Source organism: Opisthocomus hoazin, chromosome 7 (assembly GCF_030867145.1).
Source record: "Opisthocomus hoazin isolate bOpiHoa1 chromosome 7, bOpiHoa1.hap1, whole genome shotgun sequence".
Taxonomy (NCBI): domain Eukaryota; kingdom Metazoa; phylum Chordata; class Aves; order Opisthocomiformes; family Opisthocomidae; genus Opisthocomus; species Opisthocomus hoazin.
This window is the reverse complement of record NC_134420.1, coordinates 32,150,033-32,173,998: the sequence shown is the minus strand read 5'-3', so window position 1 is coordinate 32,173,998 and position 23,966 is coordinate 32,150,033. Positions and strand designations below refer to the sequence as shown.

The following is a 23,966-nucleotide window of genomic DNA, read 5'->3' as shown; positions in this document are numbered from 1 at the left end:
TCATTTTGAAAGGGGTTATCTCTTATTACTTGTAGTGTCATCCTAATTTAAGATGTGAGGTAAATCCTAGAAACAGTGAGAAGTATCTTCAGATTCTTTTGTTAATTGTCAGTAAACTAGATTTGGAGACCAGCAGGGAAGAAAAGGATGTCTTTCTCTCCCTTCTGTCGATAATTCCCTAGGTAATCTGTGATTTTGAACCTGTTTCTTAAGGATGTCATACCATAATGGAACACTGTAAACCAGGATGTCATTGAACAAGAATGATTAACAAGCATCAGATAGCTCTTTGTTGACTGAGCAGCAATCTGCCTGTGCTCTCAATGAAGCTGGAGTCTCTCACCAAAAAATAGTGTGATATGAAGTGATTTAAATACTTCAGTACAATGGAAAAAGATATCTTGTAATTTTTCAGTGCTTGGTTTTGCACTGATACTGATGTCCTTTTAGCTTAATGTTTTGATTTTAACATTTGCAAGTATTTGAAGTATCAGAAAACTAAAATAGCTATACATGCTAACAGGTGCTGATGAGAATCAGAAAATTATGTTTACCTAGCCTTGTCTCAGCAATGTAATCTTTTTCCCTGGAAAACAGATTATAAGCAGCTGATACAGGTGCTATCTGATTGTGAGATATCAGTGGAAGGCTGACAATTTTTGTGATAACGTATTTCAGCTTTCTCTAGACTTTCATCTTCCAAGTATCAAATCCAGGAAGAAGCCACCTCTCCAACCAAGTGCAGCATCATCTATGACTTGCTTTTTCTGCCCACATGCTGGCTTCCATCTTTCTAAGCACGCACAGTTATCTGCTTGCTCATGTTTCTGATCATCTCCACTTGGCTAAAACATGCTCCATTTCCCTGATTTTATCTCAGTTTGTTGCGAGTGCAGTCACGCCAGGTCCTTTGGCCATTCAAGTTTTTATTTTTTTCCTTGACTTACTTGCCAAATCCTGGTTTCAGAGCATGTCGCTTTGTATATACTTCCTTTGACATTCCTCACTACCGTGTGCACCCAGCTTGATCCTGGGTGTTTTTAAGCATGCATCTCAAGATCCGTGGGATGTGTGTTTCGCAAGCCTGGGATGGAGTCCCAGCTTATCCTGACATCTGATGTTACACCTTTGCCTGTAAACAACACATGCTGGCGGAGCTTGGCAATGATTGTATCTGTTTTCACACAAAGGAAAATATTAAAACAGAAAGAAAGAACCCCACTTCTCCTCAATGGATCAGTTCGCCCATTTCATATACCTACAGTTACTCCAACACTTTTGCGGGCTCTCTCTATCTGATGATTGAGAAATGGGATTGGCTCTCCTCTCCCTTTTAGGTGAACTGTAGTAAACTCAGATTCAAGGGGAACCTGTCTGTGCAGGTGGAGATGAATTCACGAGGAGAAAACTATTTTTTCTTTTCGGCATTATGAAATGCAGTAACAGGACAGATGAGATTTTATAGTTTACATTCATAGTTTTTATGAGACTAGTTTTTCTTCTTGCTTTGCTTTTCAGTGCTGTAATTTTCTTCTTACTTGTGATGGAGATGAATGATTTTAGCATGTGATGGTTCATTTCAGGAACACGTCACAGACCTGCACTTTCACAGAGCAGCAAACAGCTGGTTGCAGTTCTGAACTTCTCAGTTCAGTCCTGAATTTTTAGTCCATCTTTAGCTTGAAGACAGAGATAAGGAATAGTCCCACCAACACACCAATGCAATTGAATCAGAAGAAGTTCAAAACTGGGAAAGGATATGAGAGTCATTTAACATTGACTTTCAAAGAGACTGTGAGTTCCGATGTCTTAGCATCCACATGGGGTGACATGTTATCAGGGAATGAAGTTGCAACACACGCACTGAAGTAAGGGCCTAGCATGGCATGAAATTGCTAATGATCCCCAGCAATTACATTAAAATTAGACCATAAAGAAAATGCAAATGTATTTCTTTGTATTAGCTCCCAGGTAGCAATGAATAAACTGGAAGATTTTCAGTAGCTCTTTTGTACATTTTTTTCAGGGATAAGAGGGGGCAAAAAAAGCTGGTTAGTCATTTCAAGTGCTCCCACTTGAGGGTATCATAGTCTTCACAGTATTCAGCAGACATCCACCTATCCTGCTATTTTTGAGTTGTCTCACTGTTTGTCTCAGAGCTTAGCCTGGCTTCCAGTGAACTGCCACTTCTACAGAAATACATAAACTCAGTCAGAGTCACAGCATGGGGAACAGCTGACGCTTGAAGCAGGGTCAGCTATAGCAGGTTGCTCAGAAGCATGTGCAGTCGGGTTTTGAACATCTCCAAGGACACATACTTCACAACTTCTCTCGGCAACCTATGGCAGTGTTTGACCACCCTCACGTCAGAAATTTTTTTTCCTTATATTTAAATGGGACTTTCTCTATTTTGGTTTGTGTCCGTTGCCTCTTACCTTTCACTGGGTACCACTGAGACACGTCTGGCTCTGACTTCTTTATTTCCCTCTCCCCTTGCCAGATCAGGTATTTACATATATTGATAAGATCTCCGTGAGCCTTCTCTGCTCCAGGCTGAAGAGTCACAGCTCTCTCAGCCTCTCCCTATATGGCAGATGCTTCAGTCCTCCCATCTTCTTTGTGGAGTTTTGCTAGACTTCACTCTATTATGTCCTTACGTCTCTTGTACTGGGGAACCCAGAAATGTGGCCTTTCCAGTGCTGAGTAGAGAGAAACGATCACCCTCCACCTGCTGGCAACACTCCTCCTAAATCAGCCCAGGACTCTGTTGGTTTTGTTTGCCACCAGGGCACATTGCCAGCTCATGTTCAACCTGGTGTCTCCCAAAATGCACAGGTCCTTCTCTGCAGAGCTGCTCCCCAGCCGACCAGCCCCCAGACTGTCCTGGGGCATGAGGTTATTCTTCCTCATGTGCAGGACTTCACTTTTCCCCTGCTGAACTTCACAAAGCTCATGTTGGCTCAGTTCTCCAGGCTGTCCAGGTCCCTCTGAATGGCAACACAGCCATCTGGTGTGCCAACCACTCCTCCCAATTTTGTACCACCTGCAGACGCTGAAGGTGCACTCTGTCCCACCATTTGCATTGTTAATAAAGATGCTGAACAGCATTGGCACCAGTATCAGCCCCTGGCGTACACCACCAGTGACTGGCCTCCAGCTGGACTTTGTGTTGCTGATCACAGTCCTTTGAGCCTGGTAGTTCAGCCAGATTTTAATCCACCTCACTGTCCATTTGTTTAGCCTGTACTTCATCAGCATGACAAGAATTGTCGATAGCTTGTTTTAAGTAAATATTTATGAAATCAACACACATATGGAAAAATAATTTTAGAAAGTAGCCTCATGAAAATGTTTGTCAAAGAAAACACTCCAGCAAATCAGTAAAGTCCAGATAAAACAGTAACAGAAGAAATTTGTAAATGCTGTGGCTGTTGATTCATGCTTAGCTCAGAGTTTTAGCACTGACAGATTTCTCAGTTCTATCATGAGTCTTGTTTCATACACTGTGTGGTTGAAAGCTGGAACTGAAAGAAGGATAGAGCATCTCAGTTTTCGTTAGGAAGAAGAAAGGAAAATAAAAGAATTGGCCTTTGCAACTACAGCAAAAATATAGAAATGTGTCCTTCCTGCATCCTATGATCACCAGAAACCACAAAGGAGAGAAATTCTGTCTCGGATCAGATTAACATTTCTCAAGTACATCCAACCTCAGCCACTTTGGCAGTTTTGGGGACACTGACTCGTGTTTTCAGAACACTCAAGAGCAGCAGTGGTAAGTGCGTTAATGAGAGGAAGGATGGTGGAGACAGCCTGAAGTCACGTTTGGTTCTTGGTTTTTGTATAGGCTTCCTATGTGCTCTTGAGAAATGGTAGATCAGAGGCAGCGATATGACTTATCAGGATGAGTATGTCACAGTTCAGCAGGTCATCAGACAGTACAGTGAGGGGAGATGTTTCAGTTATCAGCCAGATCTGTAATCACAGCCGTCCCACATGTTGTAAATGGAATCTTATACTGGTAATTGCCAAAGTCAATGTAATATCCTGTCACTTCAATTATGTAGACATCTGAGAGACATCCTTTATGAGGGAAAACTCGTGGAGGTGTCAAAAAATTCCTTCAGATTCAGCATGAAGAGTTACCTGGGAATCTCCCTGTCTGACAGGCTTCGTCCTTCACGGGTGTCCCAGTCACAGGGCCTCTTGATTTCAGGCAACACCTTATATTTAGGCAAAATATACCAAAGCAATATATCTGATATCCTGAGCAAAGACACCAGGATGAACTATCTTTTAACCCTGAGGAACTGACCCAAGACCTGTGACATGCTTACTGATAGTAAGTGTTCATCTCTCTGCTCATGAGGTAATCTCTATTGTCTGCCATGGGACCAGACTTCTCCCCTTCTCCTCTTTTTTCACCAAGGACTGTGTTTACAGAACAGGATGGATCAGCCCTTCCAGTTGCCTCTGGAGAAGTTCCTACCCAAGGTCTGAGAATCTCTTTGGTGTTTGCTTGGCTCATGATCTATGGGAGATGATCCCCTATAGTAAGAGCAGGCTCACTCCCTTCATCCACAAGATCCAAATCCTTTCTGCCACTTCATTTTTCCTGGGAAGAGTTGTGGAGTAGGAAATATCTTCCAGGTCTTTCAGGCATCAGTAAACACCAGGAAAAGGCTCCAGCAACATACTGACCTCCTGAAGAAGCAATTGTACTGCTGGCAGGCCTCTCCCTTCCTACCCCACCTACGGAGATAATGCTCTAGGTAGCGGAAATAATTAATTTTCTATTGTGAAGAGTTAATAACCAGGTATGCCAGACATTTATTCTCTGAATCAGACTCAGACTTGATTCTTTTAAGATTTGTCACAACACTAAATTTCTACAGACACACTTTATGCCCAATCTCTCTCAGGGTCCAAGGCTCACTCTCTGCTGCATCAGTCACAGTTTCTCCTCCTGTCAAACTTGCAGAGAGATGAAATAATGTTGATAAGGGGCAATATAAGACTCCTGGCTATTCATATTGTTCTATTGACCGACTAGGATTGTATTTTTTTAGATGTATAGGTTTGTGCGTAGTTACTCAATACACTGCTTATTAAAAATGGTGGTGTGATGAACAACAAATTCATTTTATCTGGCTGTGTGATTTCTATCTTCCTGGTTTGGATGATGTATATCAGAAAGAACTGGCCACCTCTCATCCATGTTCAAGCTACAGAGGATTTCAATGCCTCTACTTTGTCTCCACTGCTAGATATTTTGTGCCTATGTTTCTACAGTAAGCCAATCTGATTGCTATGTGAGCCTCTGGTTGCCAACTGCTTCGGATGAAAAATACCACACCAAAACCATCAAAAACTGCAGAAATCCTGTGTGGAACGAAACTTTCTACTTCCGGATACAGAGACAAGTCAAGGTGCACAACCAAAAATTCTCTTCTTCATCTCATCTCTATGTAGCTTCTTTTGGTTTAGCTCAAAACAGGATGTCACGTCTTCTAATGCCTTTCTGAGATTACTTAAAATTCCCCTAGCAGGCTGGAGCAAAAAAATTTTGTCTTTTGCTGGAATCCACTTCCCTCCTAACAGATACTTATTATTTATATACTAATAATGTGAGTCTGGCCTTCCTGGAAAAGGCTGATGGGTCCAATGACAGAGTGGCCGCACAAAGAAACTATGAAATGAAAATATAAAGCAACACTATAATAGAAAAACACATCTTTCCCTGAGAGGACATGAAATAATGGCATATCAACGCCATGAAGCTGCTAAATTCTAGTATGATTAAGATCTTTACTCTATTTGCTGGTGACAATTACGCTCAAATACCTATGAACAGGTGGCTGAAAGTGGAAAGCCCTAGGACATAGAAAGGTGGTTATTGATATGAAGTGACCTCTGTTGTCCCTGCTGGTAAGGGTCAATATAGGACTCCTGACTATCCATACTCCTTCCTAAAATATTGCATTTTTGGTGAGAGCTACTTAAAAGCATAAAAGGTGACCCAAGAGAAATCTCAGTTCGGCCTTAACTGACGAGACTAGAAGCTGTTTCTTATAAAAATTATACTAATTTTCTTACGTTTCCTTGTGACATTTTGTCATCAATACTTTTCTATTTGCTCTCTGTAAAGCGGGCACTGAACCTGGAAGAGCTGCAGAATGTCATACTTCTTGAGTACATGCTAACAAATTGGACTTTTTTCATTTCTTTTCCCAGAACGTTCTTGAAATTACTATTTCTGATGATGACATCATTCAAGATGATGACCACGCAATTGTGCTTTTTGATATAGCTAAAATCCCCCCTGGGGAAAGAGTGTTTATGACATTCCAACTAAATCCACAGGTAAGAGCTCAGTCAGGCATTTAATACATCTTGATGTCCATTCTTTCCCCTCTGATAAAAGAGGTGTGCTGTCTCTTCTGTCTTTTACCACCAGGACCACCTTGGTGGTAAATATGTAATGGAATTTATTAAAATCTTGGAAACTGCACACCAGTGACAAAATAGACAGCCTTCTCAAAATCCTGTCAGTTTCGTCCGGCACAGATTATGGAGAAATTCCCAAGCCCCAGAGCAGATGCAGTTTTAGGCAAGTTTTGCCCTTTAAATAATCTGATAGCAAATGACAGAGTTTATTTATTCCTCGCAAAGATTATAAAAAGAAAAACAATATGAGGACAGGGGAACGGCCTGTTTCCACAATATTTTACTAAACACTAAGTCTTAGCATATCATGTTCAGTACGTGGAAGCTGGCAGGGAAAAAAGTGAGAGAAATAAAGGTTCACTAGGGAGACTTGTGAGCACCATACACCCTTTGTTCTGCTAGTACAATTGAGATCTTCTTTTCCTTGAGGAAGAAAAAGCTGCTTCTGTCCTCTTATGCTGACAATAGCAATCATGAAACAGATATTGTTACTCATTAAAGCGTAAAAGAAACTGCGCTTGCAAAAATGAAGGTCAATTTGCAAAAGTCTGCACATGCCAATTGAGATTGCTTTACTTTTTTTTTAATTTCATTTTCAGAGGACGGAGGAGCTGGAAGTTGAGTTTGTACTGGAGAGCATGTGAGTAAAAAAACCCATTATTATGGGAGCAGCTTGGAGTGGTGCACCAGTGCAGGGAAACCTTCTGTACATTCAGTATTATCTTAACAGCCAGATTCACCCTTTCTCCAAACTTAATGTGTGCATCAGCAAATCATTGTAAGAAAGGAAAATGCTAGTAAGTGGAGAATGAGTTCAGACTTTTTAATTCTGTGACTTTCTCTGAAAATTTATGTATTACTTTCATAGTTCAGAGTTGTACTATTTGCTGGGGCTGATAAATCCCACTGCAGTGAGTCTCTAGATTTTCTGGAGAGGATTCGACGGGCAGCTGATGGCTGAGGAGAATGTTGCTACCCATTCTATGACATATTTGTGCTGGTAAGGCTGTTACAAGTACTTTCCAGGTGCTTGATTGCAGTTGAATTATTTCTGCTAGGTAGTTATGTGGCATCTAGTGTAAAGGGAGCATACCTCTACAAACAACAGGAAGGAGCAAATTTAAAAAAATTTGAGAGAAAAATGTGTCCTGTTCAGGACAGTATCCAGATTCTGTTGTTTATAAAATGCATATTATTTGTTCTTGTTTTCTAGCCGGGATCCTCCTGAAACCATCACCACAAATGGGGCAATGGTGGTAAAATATTATTTGCTTTATTCCCTTGTATTCTTTCCCACATCATTCCTTACCTTAGCTGACTACGATGGCAGTGAGGGAAATATTGCAAGTCCTCATTCTTTAGAGATACTTTTTCTTTTAGGAGCTTTATCTTTGAGGAGCCCAGTGTGATCCTAGAGAACCCTTCAGACAGCTATTATTTTCCCTTGTTTTGTCTGCATCCATTGAAAATTAGAATGTGTTTAGCACAGCACCATCTTCCCACATGACAATGAAGTTAATTCACACTTTCACTGGTCTGGCAGAAGTCTCCAAAATATCTGGCCCATACTTTTAAGCAGTGACCCTTCCTACAATGACCCTTCCAACATCTGCCAGCGCTGCTGCTGAGATGGCGGGATAAGTCATCTAATTCTCTGTCCACATCATGTCTATTCTAGTGCCGTGAAGTAGCCTGCTTGGAAGTTCACTTGGACAGCAGGATGAAAAAGAAGCAATTTTCAAGTAAGCTTATTAATTATTTAACTGAATATTAGTGATTTTGCCCTCTCTAACATCATCCAGATACTAAGGCTGTAATTGACCATATCTGAGGTGATTTGTAAAAACTTTGCAGCAGGGAATGACACCCATTCTGCAGCAGGTGTAAGTTCAAGGTTCTGACTTCATGGGGAGCCTTGTGCCAGACTAGAAACAATATGAGTTGCTTGTACAGAAGGTATCCAAACCCCAAGCTGAGATACTGAAATCATCATCTGCTGTAGTGCTGCTAAAGCCTGAATACGCTCACTTCCCTAGGCATGATAGTCCATGGCCTTAACTTCCCTCAGGATCTCTGACAGTTTGACTTCTGCATATGCACAGAAACACCTTATTTTTTGCAGGGCTTAGCCACTCAGCAGCTGGCTCCTGCCTGACCCTGATCGAGATCCAGAACCTAGAAGTTCCTCTGCCCACATCCCTTGAGGGGATGGATCTGGTAGGCAATTTCAGAGCATGCATAACACACACCGGTAGGATTAGTTTATCTCTTCACATCAACAGGGTCATCTGCTGCAGAGTCACATCTTATTTGAGGGGATTGAGAACTTCTGTTGCTCATTTCTTGGGCTGGGATGAGGATGATTTGCAATGCAAGGTACTTGGTTGGATTTACTGTGTGATGATGCAACTGCAATAGAAATGCAGCAGTCTAAAAATCAGTGCCATTCACATCACACTTATATCTGGCTTCTTATTCAGCCCATTATAAAGATACAACCAAAGTAATATTTGGGCCTTGGATCACTTTCAGAAGACAGCTTTCCAAATACAAAGGAAGAGGAGAAGGGATTTATCCAAAGTTACCTTTTGCTTCTGTTTTTCCCTTTCTCTCTTTTTTGCAATTAGAAGTAACTTTTGTGTGCATTTTTTCTCATTGTTTTAGAGAATGAGCTAACCCTTACAGTGAGAGGATCCTTTGAAGAAACACAGAGAGTTTCACTGGGCTGTGACTCCCGCTCCCCTCTCCCACATCCCACTTTCTTCCACTATGCCAAATACAAGCAACCCTCCCTGGATGTTGCACTCACCAAGAAGAGGAGGCTTCCCACCTTTGTACGTTACCCCAGAACATGGTAGACCACACAGACAGTACTATGATCTCACCTTTATGTGTGAGTAGGCGGCAAGAGGAGAACGTTTCTGTCTTAACCAAAAAGCACTCCGTGCTCCTTTTCAGTGTGGTTGCATGCCATGTGGAGCAAGAAGGAGCATAGGCGTCTCCCTGACCCTCCCTCTGAAGTCACTCCCCACCGAGCAGGAAGTAGTCGGCGAGGTAAGTGTCCACTGGCCATGGGCATTCCTTTGCAAGCTTTTAGAAACTGTTGCTGGTTCCAAAGTAGCAGAAACCAAAGACCACCTCTCTCTCTATAGAGATGGTTTTCTTCTAAACTCCTTTGAATTTAGGATGATACATAGTGAAGTAAATTGTTTCGAGCAAAACAAAATGGGAAATCCAGGGGAGAAGGAGGAAGAAGAAAAATGTCTAAGCTATTGCTCATTCTTCTTCTATTGTCCATGTACTTAACCAGGCTGGAGGTCACCAGGTGACAATAGGACAGAAGCGTGAAGCTGCAGCCTGGCACACTGCCACAGGAGGCAAACCCGGCAGCACACTCAGCCATACTCATGGGGTGCTTGGCCTCTTTGGCTTCCCCTTGTATCTCACATTGGTGTGTACTTTAGTTTCAAGACCAGTGTTTAACAGCAAACCCTTCCAGGGAGGTGAGGTGTAGCACTGTAGCTCTTCTGCTATTTATTTGTGTAGCTAAGCAGTACCAGAGCAAGCTACTCCTGAGTGTAGAAAGAGCAAGAAAAGATGCAGACTATGGATGACAATACCAAAGTCTTTACTTGTTAAATTGGTGCACACCTCTGGGTACTAATGAAACACTGAGAGGACAGTCTCTCTCCTAGTCTCAGTTTACTGAGGTTCAGAGCTTTGTAGATGTAATGATGACCGAAAAGAGTTATGACTCTTCCTGAGTGGGGAAAAATTACTGTTTTAAACAAAATATCAATATTCATTGTTTAACCTTTCTGATCTTCAGCACAGAAAATTTGATTTACACCTCGAGGTGAAAAAATGGTAAGTTATTTTATTTGTCTTCCTTCTGTGTTTTTCTCCTCGGTTCTTTGAATTTGGATAGTTGTCAATCAAGTTCCAGTCCCTTTGTTACTGCCTGTGTCCTGAATGCTGGCTCATCCTCATTTCAGACTGTAAAATGAAATGGACTCTGTACACAATACAGAGAGGGACCGTGAGTTTATGTAATGGGACTATACAGTGAGTCAAGAAAAGATTTTATAAAGATCATGCCAATTTTCTGTGAATATTTTGCTGCAATCAAAATTTTGTGCTAAGGGCCACTATAGAAAAGAGTAGACACTCTTTGATACCTCTACAAATTATTGTCAAATGCAGACTTTCAGTGAAAGTAGCATTTCAAAACTACTTGAAAGAAGCCTTTCTGTTTCCTGAGCTCAGACAAAAGAGCTAAAAGACCAAAGTCAGAGTGTCTGGTCACTCTAGGACATGAAAAAATAAGAAATAATAAATGTACCTGCATTCAGTTTTTAACTTTGACTCAAAGAGATAAACGCAAATGAACTTAATCAAATGATTGCTTATTTTTAAACCAAGGAAACATACTGTGTATTTTGCATTGTGGTTAAGGCCTTAGTAAAAGTGATAAGATGAATATGTTACATTATGTAGGAAGTTCTCTTCCCTTACAAAAGAAAATGCATCTTCTGTCATGCTGTTTACTTTCAGTAAACATGCAGTTTACAGATGTCATTTGAAAACTTCTTCCTTACCACACCTAAGAAAGATTTTTATAGCAGCTTCCAAACTGCAACTGCCGTGCTTATAAATACCCATAAATGACCATATACGCACACACAAAAAACCCATCCGAACATGAAAGTTCACAACTTCAGTCCACAAATCGCAGATATCAGGGGAAGCTTGCCTAACTTTTGAAGCTGTGTTTAAAATCCACCTTTAACACACTGCCCTCTGCAGGCTTCTAGCTTTGTGTCTGAAAGGGAACAATTTTGTTTCTTGTACCTATATTTAGTTTCAGGCATCTTTGGAAAGGAGGAAGCAAAGTAACCCTCTCAGTCCAAAGGAAGACATACTGTTGTTTTCCAGGAACCAACTCAAACATTTCCTCTCTTCCTGCTTTGCTGTATATAGACCTGATGGTGAAGGCATGTCTATGTACGAAGTAGCAGCTATTAAAATGCTGAATTCGACTATAAATATGATGTGAGATACTTCATTCTCTGTTGCAGCCAGAAAGACCTAGATGTACGCCTGGGGTTTGACCTGTGTTCCCAGGAACAGGATTTCATTTGCAAAAGGAAGAAGGTGGTTGCAGCCGCTCTGAAGGATGTTCTCCAGCTGGAGGCGGACTTGCAGGATGATGAGGTATCTGAGACCTAAATATTCAACACTTTCTCTACAGCTGGGTATCAAAATATAGCATTTGTGTTCAATTTACAATCATAGAGTCATAGAATCATAAAGGTTGGAAAACACCTCTACGATCATCAAGCCCAACTGTCAACCCAGCACTAGCATGCCTACTAAACCATATCCTGAAAACAGGCTTCCAGGTGATGGGGAAATTTTATGTGCAAGCCTTCTTTTCTCTATTCTAGGGAAGAAATGAGTACTCATAGGCAACACTAATAAAAACCTGTAGCTTTGTTGTTATGGGATCTAGCTTTGCATTAAGTAGCAGTCTGCACAGTAACTGCAGTCTACAGAGAAGGGCTAGGTGCTCTCAGGACCAAAGCCAAAGCTTCTTTTAGGCCCCACAGTCATCTCGACCAGATCCAAACCATTGATTCAGCAGTTCTTTCCCTCATGGTTCAAACTGGACTTTATTTTTTTGTACCTTTTGTGCTGGCATTTAGACTTCCATTGTGTGTGTACAGCTTGCTGCCAGTCTGACTTCATCATCTGCTGTAGTTAGAGTGTGCACTCACTTGACAAACGGGAACAATAACAGAGCATGTTTGCTTATGACACCAAACTGGGAGGAGTGGTAGATACACCAGAAGGCTGTGCTGCCAATCAGCGTGACCTGGACAGGCTGGAAAGTTGGGCAGAGAGGAACCTGATGAGGTTCAACAAAGGCAAATGTAGGGTCCTGCACCTGGGGAGGAACAACCCCATGCATCAGTACAGGCTTGGGGTGGACCTGCTGGAGAGCATCTCTGTGGAGAGGGAATTGGGTGTCCTGGTGGACAACAGGTTAACCATGAGCCAGCAGTGTGCCCTAGCTGCCAAGAAAGCTAATGGGATCCTGGGGTGCATTAAGAGGAGTGTGGCAGGTCGAGGGAGGTTCTCCTTCCCCTCTACACTGCCCTAGTGAGGCCTCATCTGGAGTACTCTGTCCAGTTCTGGGCTCCCCACTTCAAGAAAGATGAGGAGCTACTGGAGAGAGTCCAGCCGAGGGCTACAAGGATGGTGAGGGGACTGGAGCATCTCTCCTACGAGGAGAGGCTGAGGGAGCTGGGCTTGTTCAGCCTGAAGAAGAGAAGGCTGCGAGAGGACCTAATATATGCTTACAAATATCTCAAGGGCGGGTGTCAGGAGGATGGGGCCAAACTCTTTTCAGTGGTGCCCAGCGACAGGACAAAGGGCAATGAGCACAAACTGAAGCAGAGGAAGTTCCATCTGAACATGAGGAAGAACTTCTTCCCTCTGAGGGTGACGGAGCACGGCAACAGGCTGCCCAGGGAGGCTGTGGATTCTCCTTCTCTGGAGATATTCAAGACCCACCTGGACAAGGTCCTCTGCAGCCTACTGTAGGTGACCCTGCTTCGGCAGGAGGGTTGGACTAGATGACCCACAGAGGTCCCTTCCAACCCCTACCATTCTGTGATTCTGTGATTCTGTGTCCAAGGCTGGGAAAAATCAGGTTTCTCTTTTTTAATGATACCTTTGCGACTGCAGTGTGAAGCTTGAATACAGATGTAGAAATGGCAAATTTTCTTCGTTTTGCCCTAAACTGAGGTCAGCAGGTGTTTTTTTCACAGCTGGAGCTTTGACACACAAGACCTTGCCTTTAAATGCCAGCACTAAGTCACACGCCTTTTCCTTCCCCTCTGATGTAGAGGCACCCATACTTCCCTGCAGAACAATCTCCCAAGAGTCTCCTGATGATTTACACAAGAGATGAACTCACCACAATGCATGGTAGCTATCTTTACTGTTAACTGAGCCAATCCATATTTACAGATTAATACTTTTTCTGAGACTACCAGACCCTGGATTTCTGTATCAGCACAGACAGAAGTAATTGTAGCTCTCCTGCATACCTAGTATTGTATGTACATACGTGGTAGGTGGCGTGAATACAGTTCCTCTTTCCCTCCAGCAACTGTAAAAGAGAATGGTGTCATCAGCCTCTCATCTCAGGCAATGTGAATTGGTCTGTGCTCTTAAACTCATCAGTCATGATACATCTAGTATGGCCTGTGAAATAATCATACAATAGTAGAAATCAGCTGTAGTGATCTTTAACAGAGAGATCACTACTGCTCACGTGGAAACAGCACCTATATTTTCTTGTCTATTGCATCTGATAAGAATCTGGTTCAGATGGTAAGAGGTACCATTCCCTCTAGTTTTTTGCTGGTCTGTGTTACTGGTTTTGCAACAGAGCACTGAAAATGTGATTTTTGAGAGGATGGATTTCATGTCCTAATGCACAGCTACTTGGCAGAAGAAACATGAAGTATTTCTTGCTCCTTCTATGCCCCATTATTAATTCAAGTCTTTCTTCTTCTTGCAGCATGCAGCATCTGTATTACTGTCTCACTGCTGCAAAGTTCTCTTTTCTAATCAGTGATGTCTCTCTCCCTTTCCACACCATTCCATTAAACGCATGTATTTTGGGATTGAACAGGTACCTGTGGTGGCAATCATGACAACGGGCGGTGGAACCAGAGCTCTGACGGCCATGTATGCTCACCTTCTCAGCGTGCAGGAACTGAAAGTCTTGGACTGTGTCTCATACATCACTGGTTTATCTGGCGCAACATGGTAAGGCCAAGATGATCAAAGTCTTCATAGGAATTTTCTGGAAGTGATGTCAAGAAGTGATCTGAAGAGTTGTATCATCTTTACTATCAAGAAAGGGCTTTCTTCTGCTGCTGTGGCTTTTTCGTGTTTCCTTCATTGGATATTTGCCAGCATCTGGAATTAATTCAGTCCTGATTAAATATGTGGGTGGCACCACACACACACACACACACTTTTTCATGTAAATCAAGGCATGATACATGAACCTCTATAACTTCCCAAAGCTGTTATTCAGAACTCACACCTTTGTGTTTCTTTCTTTTTCAGGACCATGTCAAACTTGTATGAAGATCCTGACTGGTCCCAAAAGGATCTTAAGGAAGCACTCAATGATGCTCGAAAGCATGTGCTCAAAAATAAGTTCTTTACCTGTTTTGCTCCCGATCGTCTGAAATACTATCTGAAAGAGTTGCACCAGAGGAAACAGGAAGGACATCAGATATGTTTCACAGATCTGTGGGGACTCATCATTGAAACTATGCTACATGAAAAGGTACAATCGCAGCACCTTTCTTTTCAGATTTGCGTATGTAGTGGCTACAGCAGTGAGGGCAGACAGTAGATGAAGAAATGGTTGAGATTGGAAGGGACATCTGGAGCTTCGTCTTGTCCAACAGCCCTGCTAGAGCAAAGCCAGCTAGAGCTGGCTGCCCAAGACCACAGACTTTTGAATATCTCCACAGGCGAAGACTTCACAATGTCTCTGGGCAACCTGTGCCAGTGTTTCGCCACCCTTATAGAAAAGGGGTTTTTTGCTTGTTTGCTTGTTTGTTTTCTAGATAAGTGCCCAAAGCACATACCTTGGTGATATCACTCTTTGTGTTTGTTGGCAGTATTATGCAGTTCTTAACATCACACCTGGTACAAATAGGGTGGGAATAAAGAGAAATAATGGAAAACTTCTAGCATAGCAACTTTAAAATTAATTAATGTGTAAATATTTAAATATAAATCCTATTGTTCTTTTAAAACAGAGCTGCACAGTGTGACAAGTCAAAGAAAAATCACAAACACAAAATCAAAGGCAGTATCTCTGTGTTGCTGAGGAGATCATGTCACCCTGTAAACATTTCCACCAAAAGGCAATGCTCAGACTCTATTTCAGTATTTGAGAATATTTCTTTCCCAATAGGCCATTTATACTTAAGAAAGAGAAAATATCCCTCCATAATACAAATAACCCCCCACACATGCAAATTTCTACTGCCTAAGCACAGCATAGTGGCAGAGACTCCCTAGGGGTGGCTCAGCAGGGAGCTGTGAGTGTCCCTGCAGTGTCACAGCCCCGTCCCCTGGATCAGCACAGCTCAAGGGAAGCCACGTAGCACCGATGGCCCAGCCATCCTTCCAAGGGGTGACCCCGAGAGGGGGAGCACCTTCGAGGAGGATCTGAATTCAGCACCCTCTCAAGCCTTGGCACAGGTCCCAAAACTTCCTGCCTTTTCCACCCTGCCTGACTGTGCAAGATGCTCCGCAGCAGAAGCAGTAAAGGTCAAGGCTTACTGAATATTAACTCTGTCTGAGGCTTGGCTCTGTCACAGGTCTGAGGAAAAGATGATTTTCTGGGCAGTCAGGGCAGTGGTTACTCTTTCTGAATGAAATATGTCATTCCAAGAGTGCTTTTCAAATATTTCCAGACATTTTTCTGAAATAAATAACGTGAATAACAACATTTTCTTCCTACCATTGAAATCTCAGAATTTTTTCAGCATATGAATTTAGTGGGAAACATCCTAGTTGGAGTCCGGCATGCACTGCGTTGTCAGAGCCCAGGCTTAGACGATTTGGGAGACTCTTTGTGTCATCCAACTGTCCTCAGCTACTGTCCTTCTTCAAAACAGGAGGACTTCCATAAGCTCACAGATCAGCAGCAGGCAATAAATCAGGGTCAGAATCCCCTGCCCATCTACCTCTCTATCAATGTGAAGGATAAAATCAGCGACCAGGATTTTAGAGGTAATAATACTCCAGAATTGCATTTAACATTTAATCTCAACAGGGGTTAATTTAGGACTAGGTAAAGAAGTCAGTGCAATGCACAAATTCTCTAAAGGGCCAATCCACCTCAGAGCAGAATTTTAATAGTTAAAGTTTTGAATTTGTTAGTATATTCAGCTGCTTTCAGGATCAAAAGCAGTATGATGGAGGACATTATCACGAAATTACCTGCTAAATTACCTCAGAAATCCAAAATTTGTAGAGAAATGTAGATGTAGGAGGACAACGTTCAACATGTTTAACACTGTGAAATGCACACTGAATAAAATGTCTGTTTGCAAAGTGTGTTAGTTAGAAACAAGTCTGCTTTAATCTGGACAATATCACAAGTTTTATTCAACTAATTTGTGCTCTGCTGCTGTAATCAGTCTGTCTTGTGCTTTTTCTTTCAGAATGGGTGGAATTCACTCCTTACGAAGTAGGATTCCCAAAATACGGCGCCTTCATTCATGCAGAAAATTTTGGTAGCGAGTTCTTCATGGGTCGGCTGATGAAGAAAATCCCAGAATCCAGAATATGCTTTTTGGAAGGTGATTTGTTGCTCCATGGAAATGTAATGTAATATAATATAACCCACTCCTGTGCAAACCTCTCATCTGAAATGAAAGAGTTAGTATATTTATCATCTTCCAGGATCAGTATATGGTAAAATATTAGAACTGAGAACAGGTCACTATCTGCAGGATTTTTTATTTTCTCTGCAATTTTATTCAGCTGAGCAGATTCAATTTTGTATGTGCTTACGCTTATTGACATGAGGCCTTCACAATGCTTACATGTCTTTGTCAGCAACAAAAGTTGTGTAACATTGCCTCTAAGTTAAATCATTAGTCTCTTCTGCAACCCGAGTCTCCAAAATGCAGCCTTTCATCTGCAATGTTCCTGCCACAGCTAACCCTGATTAATCCTCCAGGATAACACTTCCATTCCAGAGTGCAAACAGATCATAATATTTACCTTTTTTCCCTCTCTCACAGAAGAACAGCACAAGCAGTAAGGAAATCTTTTTTACCCTTTGTGAAAGCAATCTCCTGCCTCATTGTTCTTCCTACTTCCACCAATTGCATAAAGGAAGTTTCAGGGTTTTTTTGAGAAGTTAAAACTATTTGCCTGTGTGGAGATTTCACTACAGCTAGTGGTGAGGTGTAGGGAGCAGTCAGAACGTCCCTGTCCCCAGCAGCAATGTCAAACAAGGGACCCAGGTCTCCTCTTCAGTGGTCAGAAATGCTGGCAGGTCACCAGCCCCTGTCCTACACCTCCCACCTCAGCATCTTCTTCTTCCCTGCTCTAGAGCAACGCTGGGACATTTCTGTCCCTGTTCCCTGCCAACGACCCAGGGTCCCCTCATTCAGGCAGTGTTATTTACTTCAACAACGCAGTTATTTACCAGGTTTTCAGCAAATTCCTTTGCACTGCAGCCCTTGAGCAGAGCGGGGCCTAATGGTGTAGGTCCTGCAGCTCTTTCCTGCATGGCCAAGCGCGTCCCTCTGACTGCAGGGTGGCGTTGTTGGCCCAGGCATTTGCCGGGCTGCTCTGGTGGATCACTCTGTCCATCACCCTGCTCCTCCCCAGAGTGCCAGGTTTAGTCCTACAGTTCGGAGGGTTCAGGAAGGCACCATTGCACACCTGGCACGTGTAACCATACCAGGGAACGGTGTGTTCTCAGCCTGAAAGTCTGCAGGTAGGCAGCAGTCTGTACTGCCATCAGGTTTGCTGCATCTGTTTGTAGAAGGAGGAACGTGAAAATGTTGAATATGCCCTAAACCCTCAAAAATCTGAATACAAATCCAAAGACTTCTACATTTACACTTTCTATTTTAAAAACCTCTCAGTCAATTCACTTATTCTAAAGGATATTAGTGTATGAATCTTGAATGTTTTGTGGTTGACAGTCCTGCAAGAAAACTGCATACCTGTAACAGGATTATGCTCCAGGTAAAACATTTAGCATTACATATGCTGGAAACTTGAGCAATAAGAAATGTTGAGGGAAGGTATTAAGATGCACTTGACAAAATGTTATTTGCTACATAGCAAAAATGAATGTGTTAGCAAGTACACTGAAAATACTACCAGCCCTCTTCATATCTGCCAATAAATTAGATTCTCTGTATAAATTATGGATTCATATACCAATTCATAAAGACATTACCTTTTATTTGCTAACTAAGATGATATAATGAATAATGCTTGCTGGAGAATGCAGATGGTACTGAAGGTCATTGTGAGTGAAAATGCTTCCAGGTCTTTACTGAGGTACTTTCTGTCAAATATATCCTATGCCACAGGGATCTGGAGCAGTGTATTTTCCTTGAATCTTATGGATGCTTGGTATATAAACATTCATTCAGAAGACTTCTGGCACAAATGGACCCGAGACAAAATTACTGACATAGGTGGGTTATTCTTATGCGATTATGTTATTTTATTTTATTTTATTTTATCTTTTTTGTTACACTCGTTGTTGCTATTCTCTCACTGGATTTTTTAAAGCCTTGTGGAGTTCCCTCTCCATGGGTTGCTGTAATCCAGACAGAAATTGATGCCAAGTATTGCAGTATGGCAATTATTTCAGTTGTGTGAGAAAAGAATCCATGGGATCTGTCACAGGAAAAAAAAAAAAGACAGAATGGCCCTCTTCTGCATCATTTTCAAATCACAAGGGTAAAACTGGAGAAAAATATCACTGTAGAATAGGAAAGGCTGTAGGCCTCCTCTAGCAATCCACAGTCTTCCAGTTCCTCTCTTGGAAGTTGGAGTATGGCATAAGGCTTCACAGAAACAAGAGCAATCACCATGCTTGCCTCTCTGGAGTCTACAAAGCATGACTACAAACTTCAGTACTATCAGAAGTCATTCCACACTAGTCCTAAGGATGAGATTTGCAAAACATGCTACCAAACTAAGAAAGATTCGCAGGGTGGGATTTCAAGGAGAAACACACAAGACAGAAAAAAGATGAGAAGAAAGTGAAATGTAGTACAAAGTGTGATTTATTTCATCTTCTTGCACTTAACTTATAGGGGGTAGTTTCTGGTCATTAAAACAAGGAACTTGCATTTGCTAGTAAGGAACATTATTTGCATTTGCCTTTTTTATTTGTGTGGCTGAGACATAACTTGTAGCGTGAAGCAGCAGAGAAAGACAGGGTAAATGCAGGGATTAATTATTGTAGTGGGCAAAATCATAGAAAAGCAAAGGAAGTTACAGTAGGTAAGATGGACTCATTTACAGTAGAAACTACACCTTTACCACTGTGGACTGAGAAGAAGAAATTGATTTTTCAAAGTTTAGCCGAAAAATTGTGAGATTTGCGGAGATCCTGGAAGTTCAAGTTTTGCCAAATGTGTTAAAACAAATCATGATTGCACAGACTGACCTCAACAATGAAACCACATACAAGAACTCTTATTCCTTCTTCTGCAGATGACGAAACCCTATGCCCTACAAGACCAAATGAGCTGGAAACTCGAGTGGTTTGTCCCACTGACAGCTTTTCAGACATTTTCCGTGATGTTGCCATGGTACGTCCAGCAGCTTCAGAAATCTATAACTTCCTGAAGGGTCTCCAGATGAACAACAACTACCTAGAGAGCAAGTTTTCCAAATGGAAAGGTATGGTAATAGCACCCTGCTATTAGTTATATTTTAAATCTTCCTTGTGAAAAAGAAACAATGCTAAGAGATTATCAAGCCGACTGCCTTTTTGTTCTGTTCCCATCCTCTGCTAGTATTTGAAACTGTTTGTTACCAAATGCTGAAACTAGCTAGCGGAAGAGGCTTCAGAAGTAAGTTCTTAGAAAATTGATGAAGACTGGCAACTGACAGATGAGAAAGACCCTGATTAGTCAACCAGCACATGTCTGCTGATGCGACAGCCAGCCAGCCTGCATGCTTGTGGCATGGCAATGGTGTCATCCCGTGCTGTCTCTTGCCTAGCCAGTACTCAAGGGATGTGGGCGGAGCCCCATTTCATGTAATCTTTTTTACTTGTTAGTAAGATATGACCTTTGTAACCCTATTACCCAGTTTGGGAATTTGTGTTCAGTCTGGTACCAGAACTTTCATGTACCTTAATAGCTGTGTGCCTGTTCTTGTGGTGTGCAAGGCACCAAGTATCTTCAGTCTTTAGTGTGTTGAGACAGTGAGGTGTCATTTTAATTTTTTCCATGTTAAAAAAAACCCCAAGACTCATGACCTGATCGAAGTCACACACAAAATCAAAAGATGGAATCAAGCTTATTCTCCTGAGCCCCAACTTAATCCCTTTTAATTAGAGGAAAAAAAGGAAAAAGGAAAAGACAACGAAACTGCAGAGTAAATAGTGAAAAGAGGAAGCCAGATGAGGAACTGAGAAATTACTGAGCTGCAACTATCAGCTATATAGGTAGGCCTAAGAACCAAGAAAATCCGAATTCTCTCTCTGATAACAGTCGACTTCTCTCAGCACAGCTCTTGCATTGAGCACAACCCCTGAAAAAAAAATGCTTCTTTTCTAGACTGTGAGCTTGACTCTCAGCCCAACCATCTGACAGGAGCAACAGACTACCTCATCCTGATTGACACCGCATTTGCCTTTGCTACGAGTTACCCGCCCCTTATGAGACCGGAAAGGAAAGTGGATGTCATTTTGCATTTCAACTACAGTTCAGGTTCCCAGCAAGTGGTGAGCATTGTACACTCTTCTTCACTGATTTCTCTGTTTCATCACTGAGTTCCCAGAATAGCTGATACTCTACTCACAGAAACTTTTTTTCCCCAGTATCTGGGAAGTGTAAATAAGCTAACAATTTACCAGGGTCACACACCTTTACTGAACAGTACAAGTGTTATAAGGAAGTAAGCATTTAGTAAACTGCATCTGCACATTTTTATGTGTAAATATGTTTTAGTGGATTTGAAGGCAGTCGTATGTAGAATGAAAGACACTAAATGCATTTAAAAATTGTCTAAGACTTCTTAATGCAATCATACATATTCTTATGCATGGGAAAAGGTACACTCAGGACAATACAGCTGTAACAATAGAAGGGATTGATGCAGAAGACCAGATACACAAATAAATGCAAGAACAGTTTGTATTTAGGAACTTTAATTTCCTTAGGAATAAGAAGTTGTTTAAAGGCAGCATTTTTAATATCCAAATGTGGGATGTAGGCTTTCAAAGACAGGCATGTGGACCCACATCCTTCCCACTTCACTCTGGCCTTCCAGGTCTTGGTTCCATATATAGTCTACACCTAAGCTGAGTATGCGCCATAATCTGTCAGAACTTGGCCCTTAGCCTGCAAACATTCCCAGTGAAATTGGGTTTTGGTCAAATTCACAGTGCTTACCATATGTTCTGATGTTTTCTTTTGTTTTGTTTTGTTTTCCTATTGTGGCAACCAGACCCTGAAAGAAGCCTCTAAATACTTTGCGAAACAGGGAATTCCTTTCCCTACAAAGGTGCCAGATGATCAGGAAATCCCACATCTGAAGGAATGCTACATTGTTGGTGACAAGGAGAGCCCAGAAACACCTATTGTGGTATTTTTCCCTCTAGTAGATGACACCTTCAGGGAATACAAAGCACCTGGTAAGTTAACAGCTATCCATCACATTAACAGTGACAGCGGCTGCCTTCTTTCTCTTTTTTACTGTGCAGTATCTGTTCTTCAGATTATACTGTAAACACAGACTCAGACTCTCCTTACTTAGATCCGAAACATACCAAGAAGCTTAAAACAAGTAATTTTTCCTGGCCAGTAGAGCAGCAGCTGCAATCAGCCTTTGGCACATATGCCACTCTTCAGATTTTTATTTTTTTTTTGGCTTTTCATAGATAGATTGTAGAGTTTACTGATGAGAAGTCTATTCTCCTTATCAGTAGTAGCAGAAATTAGTAGGGTTATTTCCTCTCATACTTGTCATCCTTTCCTGTTAGAGAATGCTCAGGGGAATCTAAGGATTTCATTGTTTAAAATAACTTCCAGGCTTACAGTTAGGCAGATAGCCTTGAAAACAAAAGTGTGAACTAGCAAAGTGATGAAAATACAGCACTGAGCCATCCTGACAGTTTCTGCTCACTTCAGTGAGTCCTGCTTTGAAACGTAAAGAGTTTCAATAGCAACATTGCCAGTCACTTCAAAATAGATGAATTCTAAGTCTTGGTACTGTTTTGCACAATGCCATACTACCTCTGTTGGTGCCAAAAGTCTCAATTACTCCTTCTCCAGATGATAAAATTCCTAACTAATGCTGTGAGAACAGTTATTTTTCAATCACTTCAAAGCACCACAGTATACTGAAAACCAAAAGTTCTAGGCTGGTATATGGTACACTTAATGACCAAACAAATGCAGAAACTATTGTCCCAATTGTATTAATTCTTTTCCTTTTTTTTTTTGAAGCAATCATAAAAAATCATATGGTACTTTTGCTTTGTAGATATTCTGAATTGAGTTCATTGCACATTTGAGTTATGCGACTGGGGTTTTGAACAGGATTCCAATAGTGTCAGGGTACTCACACAGGTACACACACCATTCTACCCAACTCTTAACACTGATTAGGTAACTGAAGGGCTGGTTTCTGCAGATGCCCTTTGTAGAAAGAATTAGAGCAAGGACAAGGACGAAGAACTAGAACAGGAACTGAGAATTAGCTTCTGTACTGCTCTGTGAGGGAGTTTGCCTCCCCTCTCCCCCTCAGTAATTTCCAGAACCCAGGGATGCTGTGGTTAACTCAGCTATCTAATATCAGGTGTACATCAGACGATGTGCAGATGGTACATGTCAACATAAATTATGAGAGAATCTAAACAGGTGTGTTACTAGGTATGTAGAAGACATATATGAAGATCTTCATGATGTCTGCATATTACATACACTTGCGGTAAACTTGTGCTGCCAAACCAGTTCAGCTGGTCACTGCAAGCTGAGACTGAACAGAAGGCGAGAGGTCCTTGTCAGGCCTCCGCAGGTGAAGTCTCAGCTGAGCTGACATGGAAGTGCTTGGCCCATGCAGTTTCTTGGGAGGGTTGCCACCTTGCAGCTGAGACCCGATCTCCACAGCAGCAAGACTGATGATCCAGAAAGTCCTGGGAGGCTAGGAATGGATGTCTGCCTTTTGGTAGTGACAGGCAGAGATCAGCTTAATTTATAGTGTTACAGAACCACGTAACACCTAGCCCAAATCTAGATTGTACAGCATGTGAAGTATTAGTTCAATCACATGACGGGCAGTTTTTCCATAGCCAGCTCACCCATCAGCTTGTTCAGCCAAGCGAATTCAGAGACAGGGCAGCAAACTAGTAAAACTGACATATTCCAGCTGGGTTAGTTCTGCAGTGGTTAGAATATTCCATGGTCAAGTAGCAAGGAAATTCTCTGTGTGAGGCTTAGACTGCTTCACTTGAGTGGTACCAGTTGCTCGTAACTCTCCCTGCAAAGCCGTTCTAATGTTGTTAGATCAACGTTGTTAGAGAAGATTCCCCAAATGCATGTGGTCCTGTCAGTAAGAGAGATCCTGACGTTTTCCAATGCCTGCTTCCCTGCCTTGGTACAGGTGGGGCAGCTACCTATGGCTGTGGAGGGTGACTGTTCACTACGGTAACACCCTCTTGCCAATGTGATGGTCTTACTGGAGGCTGATACAAAAAT

At 41.9% G+C, this 23,966-nt stretch overlaps 1 pseudogene; it reads left to right on the top strand.

Annotated features, from left to right (window-relative positions):
* The window catches only part of LOC104328177 (cytosolic phospholipase A2 epsilon-like), a 36,269-nt pseudogene that overhangs the window by 9,954 nt on the left and 2,349 nt on the right, over positions 1-23,966 (top strand).